The sequence below is a fragment of the Argopecten irradians genome, chromosome 11 (genome assembly GCF_041381155.1).
Source record: "Argopecten irradians isolate NY chromosome 11, Ai_NY, whole genome shotgun sequence".
NCBI classification, from domain to species: domain Eukaryota; kingdom Metazoa; phylum Mollusca; class Bivalvia; order Pectinida; family Pectinidae; genus Argopecten; species Argopecten irradians.
Genome location: NC_091144.1, coordinates 3,315,404 through 3,328,082, shown reverse-complemented (window position 1 = coordinate 3,328,082; position 12,679 = coordinate 3,315,404). Strand labels below are relative to the sequence as shown.

Below are 12,679 nucleotides of genomic sequence, written 5' to 3'. Positions count from 1 at the left end.
TAAAATAAAGATTAGAAATCAGGAAAAGTGTTGATAAATTGGGGAACATATTACAGATTTAATCTTGGATTACAACAGAAGCATTAATAGAGTCGTATTATACGTGTTTCCTTAAAAGATGATCGCATTCTTCAGTGTTATACATGTACGATATATATGTAGCTACTACTGTTACAGGCTTACAGCGTCAGGAGTGTGATATCTTTTCCGATATCTATTTGTGTATTTATGTATATCAGTGATATATATCCTTTTACTGTATGCTATGGGTATTACTGTATTAAAGAAGCCACTTTCAAACTTACAAATGTACTTCATCAGTGCTCGCGTGTGTAAGATTGTATTTTTTAGACTTACAGTCACTTAGTCACGTATTCGTTATCCTATCTGATGGTCTTGATTATATAAAATTCACACCAATACATCATAAGTGGTGTAAGTAAAGAATAGTAATTGACTTTTAATATATGTATTATATATTATGTCCAATACATTTAGGCTTCATAAATTCTGGCACCAATTAGTACCATTATTCTTCACATGAAAATGCCTAGACCCCTGTAATTCAAGAAATGACTAACTTGTTAGTATCTAGTGAGGTTTGATTTTGATAAACGTGTTCAAAAGATGTGTAATTGTTATAAATTTGTGTTTGACAGAAAACAATTGGAACTAGTTTGTTTTACATGTAGGCTTACACTGAAAGATTATGTACATGCATGTATACAGTATTTATCTATGTACATAGCTGACATTTACTCCATGTTTTCTTTATAGAATGTATGGGACCTTCAACCGGATGACAGAAGTGCAAGATGTGATGGCAGCTCGCCCAAAAATAAAAGGGAAAAACAACTACATGTATCTCTGAGATCAAAACTGACAGTAAAAAATAAAGTCTGTTTGTAATGTACCCATTATGAACCAGAAAGAAATTATTTTCAAGAAGGAAGGACAGAACAAACCTAGCATAGTTCTTTACTATTATCACCAGGATATTTTCAAATTAATTTCTTCTTCACACAAATGAAAAAAGGAATAATAATGATTATTGCATGTTTACATACCTATTATGTATAACTTTTGAATAATTTATATGGGACAAGGATGTAATTCCAATTTATGAACAGTAAACCAATTAAAATAATATATGTCATTTGTCTGAGTTGTTTAATTATGTAGTGTTCATTTTAGAAATGTTCAAATACAGAAAATAAAAAGCAAACAAGACTGGAGCTAGATCAAAGGTTATTTGGGTCAAAAGTCAGTGTCAAATCTCAAGATTTTGGCTCTATAGATATTCATATATCCCTATGTGTAATAAAAAAAATTCTTGTTGTTGTGTAATACACAGATTGCACATATATATAAGAATATCCATATATCTGTAGAGACAATAGCCTGTGATGCATGTTGTTAAATTGCATTATTCATTATTGACTATTTTAAGTTGCAAAGTGTTGATTGAATTAGAAAGGAATAGACTGACACTAACTTCTAATTAGTCCAGGTCAATCAAGGTCTACATGTATAAGCTCTTAGCAACTTCACTTAGTGTTTGGAGCAAGATCACACTAAAGGAATTAGTATTGCTTGAATATATAAAAATAAACTAACAATATACAACTAATAAAGTTAGATTTTCCACCAGGTTAGACTATATACATACTAAAAAATGAATTTTACTGCAATTACTCTGATGACATGAGAATCACACGCTATGGTCAGCTTATTTACTACTGGATACTATTTTGAACTCCAGTCATTTTTTTATTGACTTAAAATTCAATGCACAATATGTGTACATGTACACTATACAATGTACATTGTATATCTCAGAATGTGCTATTTGTGCATGAATATGATTGTATAAGAAACACATAGGTCTTTCATTATACATGTTTCTGATTCATTTGATTCAGAGGCAAATTCACGGCTGGACATCATATTATATGGTAGCTATATGGTTCATTGGCAAGCTATCATATACATGTACATGTACATCACAAATTTAACCAAGGGAGCTGTATTCATTATCTACATTATCAGAAAATATATACAGTACATAATTGCATGTTAGACATTCAGAACTTTTAACACACATTAAACCGCCTTATTGCAACCTCAACCCCATTCTTTCTTTTATTTTTTTTTATTTTCTGTAATCCCTGAAATCATATATATAACCAATTGTTTATAGTCTCACCAGAAATTTATCATCATGTTTTAAACGAACATGGAGCTTTTCCAACATAAATATCAGAAATATACATACAATAACATGCATGTATTAAGTTTTATACTCGTTTATGGCGGTACATGGTGATTTTTTAACTAATAGATATGTATGTATACATGTACATGTATACACATATGACATTGAACAAAAATGCATATTATGTCAAGTTTGCTCTCCGTGCTTATTTTACTTGATTTATTATTTTATTTTATTTGGACCTTTATAAAACAAGTTATATGGTTATCCAAGGCAAGTCAAATATCGTCTGAGATATTTATTTTAAAAAATATCACCAGAGATTTACATGTAGATAACCATTTTCGTCTCTATATAGTACGATGTGTCTTGTCTATTTCATCATTTATCAATTCCATTATTTATTTATCTGGTATATGTTTGTACAATTTATTATCTTGTCTAGTACGATGTATGGTATCGCAACACGTATTTTATACGAAGTTTAAATACCGTTCCCACAAAAATCCCTCCGATGGCCCCCGGAAATTAGGCAAAGCATAGTCAACCGATCGCCGTATTGTAAACACTCAAAATGACCGAATGTAAGTATTGTTCACACGACGATAATGTATATATATTGTTCTGTGGGACTCTTTAACTTCATTACATAACAAAACATTCACTTGTTCATGAAAAGTAATAAGTTCTTCCGTAGAAGTTCCTGCTAACATGAACGACACACTTTTGACTGGGCACGCCATTTCGTTTGGTCTGGAAAGTCACGTGATCGTCTACGATTGAAAAAATGCATATTCAAACACTCTCGATATCGAATTTTTAATCATCAATTTCTTTTGAACTCGGGACTTTTTGGGTGTGTAATTAGGGGAAAGTTGATAACTTTTTATAATATATGTACCCTAATTTTCTTTTGTTGATTTACGGACCCTGAAAGATACGGATTATGCGGCTTTAACTGACCTTAGCTTTTAGTAGGACGTTATGTCCAGTCAATCGACAATAGGAACGCTAACAGGATAACGAATACAATAGTGTACAGCATTTTCTCCTACATGTAATATATCACATTTCTCATATCTAAAACACAAAATTCTTTCACGATTATATTACATTGTTTTTTCGTAATAAATTGCGCGAATACTTTTATAAAATTATATTAAATTTACTATATTATAATCAAGACAAATATCATGTATAGGACAGGTTGACTTTGAGGCAGCTGATAAACATATACTGTTTTGACCAAATGAATCACTGTCTCTATAGAAATTGTGACCAATTTGTTTGTGGTTGGCAAACATATTAAAAGGTCATCTGTATTGTCGTCATCTCTCGGTATATTCCGTCAAACCTCGGCAGTATCCGTATTTATGAACGTTTTCTTGTGATAAATGACTATGTTTTGAAATCGATAGTAATTTATAGGATGTCACGGGCCATGATATATGTCTCCAAGCAATACGATTTGCCGATCACAACCAATTTCCGGATGTACATATGGTTATAACCTAAAGCGATACATCCCCAACCCACATACACGTATTGACCTGGGTAATCAGTGCTGTCTAACTCCTGATCCGGTCACGACCGTTCTCTACAATATAGCACCATCACCCTTACAGCGCTATTGTGGAGGATCAAAACTTACTTTGTATTCTCCCCGGCAAGTACAGGCTTACTCCACCCACTACAGCCCGCCAATCAGGATCTGAAAAAGGAAACACGCATTTGTTTATTGAAGTAAGACAATAGTAACATCCTATTTTAAATCATTATTAAGAAACACACGTGCTTTTCTATAACCGGTCCTCACCGCATTTGGTTGGTTCCCTTCGACACTTTCATTTTAAGCTTGTAATCAATTGTTATTTCAGATCTTCAACTTTCCAACCACCACTTTCAATAGTCCTCATTGACAATGCCTACTTTGAGCCAAGAATATACCTAGAACCAATGGCAACTATCCCCATTGCTGTATCATAGAAGATAAATACCTAAGATCAAGGCAATTGAACCAGCGAATATGTCTATTCTTTAACTTAATACTAAAGATCTAGATGTGGTGACTATTTCACAAACTTTTGATGGTTATTCCTTATCAATAGATGTAGTAAACCATATCAAACAACGTTCGTTTCTTGAAAATCACACGCCAGAGGCAAAACCGCAACGTTGCCTTTATCGACCGACCAGCACAAGCTCGATATGCATGGTAACGAAGGTGCTAAAACAGCAAAATGACGGATCTTGATTCCCGGTCACGTATTCATCAATTAGTTTCAGTTGTCAGCTTTCGGATTAAAGGGAAGCATGATAGTTAATTGCTCATAGAAAAATCACAGCGCTGTGTCATGACTCAATTACAAGTCTGTAATAGATCCTGATTCGGAGAAAACTAAATATGGTAATGCTACAGTATCTATGTTGGAAATGTTATGTTACCCAAATGATTAACCACCCCATCAACAATTCAGTTATAACTGCTATCATCATCGAGTATTGCCGTCGTCAACAAAACAAATGATTAGATAGAGAAATATAAAATCGAGTAGAAAGAATTTTGAAAATTATCTTCCAGTAATAACATTAACAGCAACTTAAATTGTATTGGTAGTCACGGAAATAGCGCAGTTGTTATTCGTTATAAAATAAGCGTTCTGATATCATTATAAACTGTCCAAACATTGTAACGGATTGTGGTCGACGAAACGCTTGTAATGTGTAGGACTAATGACAATGTTTGACAAGATCTGTGAGAAGAGTTTTCTCGCTGCCTTGCTCAGTGTCCCGTCCTCAGGTGGACCACCTCCTCTATTTTGTCGGTAAATTCCACTACAGCCTTCAGAGGTGTGCCGACTGTTATTTTTGTTACACAATTGGCATTTTTTCAACGGAATGACCATAAACAACAGTTCTAACTTATCCACTGGTCGTCACGTCTCTGCGACAGTCATAATGAGGCCATATGTGCTTCCCATTACAGATATAATGTCAATTGCTGAAGGGCCTTCACAGCCAGCTGCCGCACCAATCCCCGGCATCCCACCTCCACCGAAAGACATCCTCATGTTGGTAGTTTGCTACCAGATTCTGGAATTTGGCTTGGTTCTTCTCGTAGGCGTCATCTATCCGTTCCCCACAAAAAATAGTTTTTTAAGACAAAGGCTATTGTATATATATGACTGTCACTATTATATCTGATTGGACTGCTTGCGACCTCGAAGATATTACTAAAGTCGTAGCAAGAAGTCCACTTCATTCCACACCGCCTTTTGCACCATGCTCTCATATGCTACATTTATCGTCTGCTAATGTAATCTAACCGAGCATGAATACAGAGTTCTTTAAATTTGGTGGATTGCCACGGAGTCTGGCTTCTATGACATTCCCCATGATACGTGTACCAAACTTAAGGACATACAAAAAGTGCTGATTTTATACTGATCACATCATATACTGATTTCCGCTGGACAAAGCAGTTTCTGAGAAAATGAGAACCAGACGTAGCCTCATATAATGTATTTTGGCAAGAACTTCCCAATTTTACCAAACATCATATTTCGTGTTTATATGGAGTACACACTAACTTCTACACTATATCTACATACCATGAGAATCTAGAAAATCAAGTTAACCTTTATCATTCTATATACTATACACAATCTTTTTTTCTATGAAATCATCACGCCATTGCATCCGTCAATCAGAAACGACATTACAAACACTTCGACGTCCGTTTTCCTTCATGGGCTGATAAACGCAATTTTAAACCAATGAAAATGACCGATACAAGTAAGATTGAATTATGTGAAACTTTGACATAGATCGCCTTTTACAAACTACGCCTACGCAAATGTAATGATCGTCGTAATGAATGTTTGTGAGAAATAACGCAACACAGAAATGAAAAAAAAACCACTTTGTTTTGTTGAAGTAAAATTAATTTATTGATAGAAAAGACATGTCAGTTTTGTTAAGTTATCAAAAATCCATGAAATATTAGAGATAACTACGCACTCATATTCAAAAGAGCAGCCGAGACTGCAAACTGTTATCTGTTTCACAAACATATTTTCAATATTCACTTAATCGAATAGCGCATTCCTTAGCGAGAAGATGATGCAATTTTAAACATTAAAATAACATAGCAACTTTATCTTTCAGAATATTCATTGCTCATTCGTTCATAATTCAGAGCTGTATTTGATCAAATGTGATTGTCGGAAATTTTACGTATGTGAACGAATTGTATGGAAAGATAACGCACATGGTGGGACGATACTCTCGGTGGTAGCTTATAGATAGGTCACAGTATTGACATGGGATCGGGGAAACAAAGATAGTGGATGTGGATCAAGAAAACAAATGGTCGTCTGGCTAACATCAAATTATAGTAAGTAGGGAGAAGAATAGATAAATATAACGTACCCTCACTTAATGTAAATAAATTCAATCTGCTGAATTATAAAGGCTAATTCTTGCAATCAAAGCAATGTCTGGACGTATTCATTCTGCTCCGTGGAGCGATCGAACAGTCGTTTGGTCTGATTTGTTCACGTCTTATATAAACTGCCGAGGTCAATCAAGGACCAACACGGTCTCTGCCTTACAAAGAATTTCGGGGTAACTTGTAGTCCGATGGGTCCTGACTTTCTGTCCTGATAACTATAGTGATGGAGACTTGTCGATAGTCATAATTCCTCCCTCTTACAGAAGATCAAATTCTAATGACCCTCGCCAGAATTATTGTTCAATTAACGGGTGTTTGATAAATACCAATGTCAAGAGCATACCTTTTTACTAAATGTCTAATTGAAGTAACGGAATAACGTTCACTGATGATCATGTGTCTGTAGGCTATCTATTTATCAATGCATATGTATGAGCTTCTCTTAATGACTAGCATGACGTTCTCTACATACATTTACTTTTGGAAGAGTAAATATAGATGTTATAACCAGATATCCAGACACAACCGCCGTCACACTTCATTGACCAGTGTTTGATCACGTCAATCGTCAGCACGAAAAACAAAAGTCACTAAATAGTGGACTGTAAATATGTTTTATCACTAAATCATTTAGGCAGTCTGATGTTGGCAGACGACTGATTGTTAGATCGGACTGGTAGTGATCTGTGCCTCGATCTCAAAACCGGAACTATAAAACACAAATCGTCACTCGAGTAAACAGTGTAACGCATTAGTGGTACAACTACCATCGATCGTTACCGCCATTTTTATTTTTCATTCAGTGTAGAATTTCCGGCTAGTCCCAAACGGCTCCCCGGCCTAATGCAAACCTAATGAAATGGTTTTCACTCCAAGCTATATTTAAAATCAATGCAGACAAATAGGCTTTATATACGTAAGCACAGAGGATAGTTATAGTGTTACGTATACCTCAAACCACATGCTACGCATATAGCTTTTGACATTCTTATTCACGAAATCTATTCATATTAAAAATGAAATAAAAAAAAAAATTAGTTAATTTAATTTGTTTCGCATATATATACATGTATCACTCATATAAATATTAATTTACGAAACATATACTTAACAAGAATGTTTCTTCTTTACTACGCAGCGCAGACCAATGGCAAAGTCTTTGTTTTGCCGTGTGATTGGCTTCTGCAGCAATATATAAAGCTATCATTATGTACCAGTTTTCTGCCATCCTCCCGATCGAGGCGCTTGTTTGAAGAGTCTGCGAGGCTTGTCACTACCTACAGTAGTACACTTGACGCCATTCTAGACGTTCAAATGTACAAATATTTACTAATTTGACACAGAAATATATTTCTGCCATGCATTAGCGCAGATACTCATCCACCCATCCGTGCATGCACATATATCTATCCATCCATTCATCCATCCATCCATAATTATTCGTGTATATCAAGTCCTTGTCAATATTCCTTGGAAACTGCCAGAAAGGGAAAAAAGGCTGGGGAATTATCATGACCATTTTTTTTTTTTTTTTTTTTTTTGCAATAAAAGTCAATCAAACAGTTCTCGCTCCACGAAATCTTCCCGCCATAAAGACAGCAGACGACACAGCTTATGGCGTAAAATCCCATAATTCCACAGTAATGACTTCCAGTCACATCACGGAAATGGACGGTTGCAACTGTGAAGTGACAGACAACTGGCTCACGTGACTATATCTTCTGTCTCCACTGGACATTTAAGGTACCGACTTTGGTACTCTTAATCTACTGCAAAAGAAAATGGCCCGATACTTATTTCTATTTAGTAACTTATAATCTGAAATACATTTAAGTATCCAAAGAGCATTCGCACGAATTCCTTGTCTATGACATTACACATATTACAAAATCATACATCATGGTCGACGTAGTTTGAAATTCGTGCCAGAACCTTGCGACGATATCAATAACTTGTATTTACGGGTTATGTTGTGTCTTAAAGCTTGAAGATCCTCACCAGCAATTGTTTGCTGACATTCTGTACCAGCGAACGAACAGACGATAGGCCTATTCGACTTGGTTACAGATTATTTCGTAATGCGGACATAAAAACTACATGCCATTCTTGTTTATAACACAAATCTTAAACAGAAAAGAGAACTTTTTTTTATCATAACGATCCAAGATTTTTTTGAAGCGGATGAAAAAGAAAAGGGATACTTTTCATTACCAGACTTGACTTTGCGACAACTAGAGGCGATATTGGATTACTTGATTGATGATGTTGATTTGAGAATTACATTCCATTACCGGAAGAAATATTTCCTCGAAGGAAACATTGGCTCAATTTAATGGTTAAATGTGGAACTCGATCTCCGTTTGTTGTATTCATTACAACATCGGCTCACAAAAAACAGCCAGGAGAAAAGATTGTCTTCGCGTTCAGCCTAACACATGTATTATTGTTTATTGCTGTCTCGTAAGGGTAACAAAAGGCAGGTATCATAACATGCATGCAAGGTCACGATTCGATTCCAAAGATGCCATATTGATTAATAATTACTGGTTTTTATGTTGATATCAAAAACTGCTATAAAAGTTACGGTTATGTGAGGAATGAATGTTTTAACATGACGTGCAATATCGATGCTATCGAGGTTTACAAAAATGTCAAGGCCTTCCTTCGCCAATGCCAATTGTTTTTATAACAAAGAAATCACAAGCCATCATTTCTCGCTATAACAAAGGCGTTTTCGGCCAGAACTAGTAACGAGTTTAAAATTCCACTTAAAATATGTTTACAGAGTGCCCTACCTTACCCAGAGCGCCAGCTATAACATAACTCCAGCGAAATTACAATGTTCATCTGGTCTAAGGATGTACCAGTGTTCCAAAACTTCCACCGCGTGGTAACCAAGTGTGTAATCAAGGTATATAACTGACTGTAGGTATAACCTCCCATGTTTAATTAATCTGTCTATAATCACGACAAGTAATCAGTTTTGTTAGTGGTAACCTGTAGTTAGCTAGCAAGGCTTTGGGTTAAATAAATAGCGTGAACTCAATCGGGTCATCTGTTATCGTTCTTTCCTGAGTTTATGTATTCTATGCCAGGAATGAGGTAGTTTATTTATCTTGATGAATGTTTATGTATAATGCTAAAGCGTCAATCCCATCTAAACAATCCATCGCTTTACTACCTTGATGTAAACTAAAAACAAAGATACAAAATAAAACCTTCAGTTAACATAAGTTGTGAGTGTAAAGTATTTAACGCTGCATAGATGAGTCTCATTTTATCTTCTATATCAATGATATCAGTAGATGGAGATATAAACATAGTACCTAGACCAACACAATAGTCTAATTGGATGATTGTTTTACATATAAGCTGGAGGTAATTGTGAATAAAACAAAATAAAGTATTTTGTTAAAGAGACAATTCACTCAGGCTAATGCTTTTACATAACCAAGAAGCAAAATATAGCATAAATGTATTGTTCTACATTTCTTATGAAACATATAACGTAAAACATTTATAAATTCCTCGACATTGTTAAGTATTTTAATTTATATCGTTGAAATATCAAATCGTTGATCAATACGATTAAGCAGGTACAATATGAACGCTGTACCTTTACCCGAGCCAAAGTCACGCCCGTTAAAGAAATGAACTACATAACCATTGAGAAGGTGATAAAATGATTTTAGGCAAGACAATGCACCTAATAAGGTAAACACACTACTGTCAGAGCAATTTGAGCAGTTGTAGACAAAAGTTGCATTACCCTACGAGCAAGGGACAGGGTTCGGCATACAAGAAGTTTGACCACAGTGTGTAATGGCGGACAGCGAGCGATTTTGAACATTTCACACACAAGTCGCCACCGTGGGCTTTTCAGGCATATCACAGTAAAACCGACTGATCTAATTACCATTAGAACTGGTTTTTTTCCGATACATGTACAAATTTTAACGTTCTCTTAGACTGAATTGTCCCTTTAATGCACATAAATCAGTCACAACGAATCTAGAATCTAATCAAATTCTAGAAGAAGTGCATAGGCTACAGGGGTTATGAAGTTCTATTACCGTGGTAAATTTTTAATGTAAGCGAAAACTACTAACAAAACTTTTTATTTACATTACAACTGCACAGTACCTAAGCTACTAAGCCCAATGTATGATATTTCCAGTAGGCCTATGCTCTGACGTAATACAATCAGACTTCAAATGGTCAAGAAATGACTTGGTTTTACGTCAGTCCGATAATTCATTAAACAATAATTAATTTTTCTTTGTTTTCATACCAAATCTGGCTTTCTGATTGGTCAATATTTTTTTTGCATACCACTATGAAAAAAAAAATCCGAGAATGGCGCGAAACCCCGACGTTTTCGTGACGTCACAATAGAGACATTGACGTTGCGTATTGATTCGGAAAAAAGAATCCCTTGAAAAACCACTATAATGTTACATTTAAAAATACATCATTTTATCAAATAGAGTATAAAATTAATTATAAGTATTGATGTCACTATTTTTTAATTTTATCGGGTTATGAAAAAAAAATTGTTTGCAAACTTTTGTGAGAATCCGCTACGCGGATTCACACAGTTTGCAAACAATTTTTTTTTTCATACCCCGATAAAATTAAAAAATAGTGACATCAATGCTTAAATATAAAGTATACTGAAAATGGATCAATATGGAAATATATTTTTATGAAAATATTTTGAATGGATTGAAATATTGTACTTATCGTTGTAAATCCCGTTTTATCGTAGACTGGTTCCCTTCCCTTAGTTCTCTACTCTCCGCCAGGCTGCGCTCCGCTCACTAGGGACCGGTAGCGGGTAACCATGATGATTTTTTTGATTGGTCAATCTACATATCCGGTTCCCCTGCATCACATTTTTTTAGGCGTGGGAAACCCCTTTACGCACGAAGCGACGGATCTTAACGTAAAGAATAAATAATTTATTTGAACGATATATAAACAAAAGTAAATAAGATCTTAAGTTTTGAAATCATTTCGTGCTAACAGAGTTTAGAGTGTTCATAGGAACGATGTTAATGACGTTATTTTCTCTTAACGGAAGTAGCCGTCTCCATGATGACATATCATGCGCAGAAATGATGCGCACTACTCTGGAGTTGGAATTCCCACTCAAGATGGCTACCCGCTACCGGTCCTCAGTGAAGCGTACGCAAGGGAGGTAACTGAGGCGGGAACCAGTCTAGTTTTATCGATGGGGCTATTTTATCGCTGTAATTGTTTACTCCGTTGCCCATGGCAACACACCGGAAGTTACAAGCACTCAAATTTTCCCGACAAGTTATTCGCTGTTCCATCAAATGATATTTTTCACTTAACAAGCGTATAGCCTTTATATTCATACTTTATTTTTCATCCTTTGTCTTTTTATAACGGGAATTCCTATATAAATGTAAATTTAAGCATTGGTTGTCATATTTTTGACATGCATTGGTGTGTAACGTACATTGGGTGTACATATCTATCATGGTGTGCTAACGCGTACCGTTGGCTATGCTAGAATATCCAATGTATGTTACACACCAATGAATGTCCAAAATGTGACAACCAATGCTGAATTATTAAGTCTATCAAAAGATGCTGACACCATATGATGTAATGGTAACACCAATACTCCTTTTTAATGAATCTAAAATATAAGGTTACGAATATATGAAATCTATTGAACTTTATGTTTAATTTTGTTAACGAATTTAGGGTTATAAATATCCCATCACATATTGTTTACTTACAGTGGAATAGGCAGATACCGTCTGGAAATCAATTACAGTAATGTTGTAAATTATATGTGCTTTTAACAAGACATAGACAGTTTTGGCATTTTCACATTTTGGCAGTACATCAAAAACAAATTAGAATTTTAACCAAATCATGCTTTTCTCGGAACGTTGGGTTAGTTAGCATTTTATCTATCTGGAAATTCAAAAAATGGAGACGATTGCATATTACCAAAGGGCAATTTTGTTATATAT

General features: G+C 35.0%; 1 protein-coding gene across 1 annotated transcript in view; it reads right to left on the bottom strand.

Annotated features, from left to right (window-relative positions):
- LOC138334316 (uncharacterized) overlaps positions 1-12,679 on the bottom strand; it is a 55,069-nt gene that overhangs the window by 17,421 nt on the left and 24,969 nt on the right. The window contains exon 2 of the mRNA XM_069282959.1: positions 3,867-3,926. The gene's annotated coding sequence lies outside the window, so the exon portion shown is untranslated. The remainder of the gene's footprint in view (positions 1-3,866; positions 3,927-12,679) is intronic.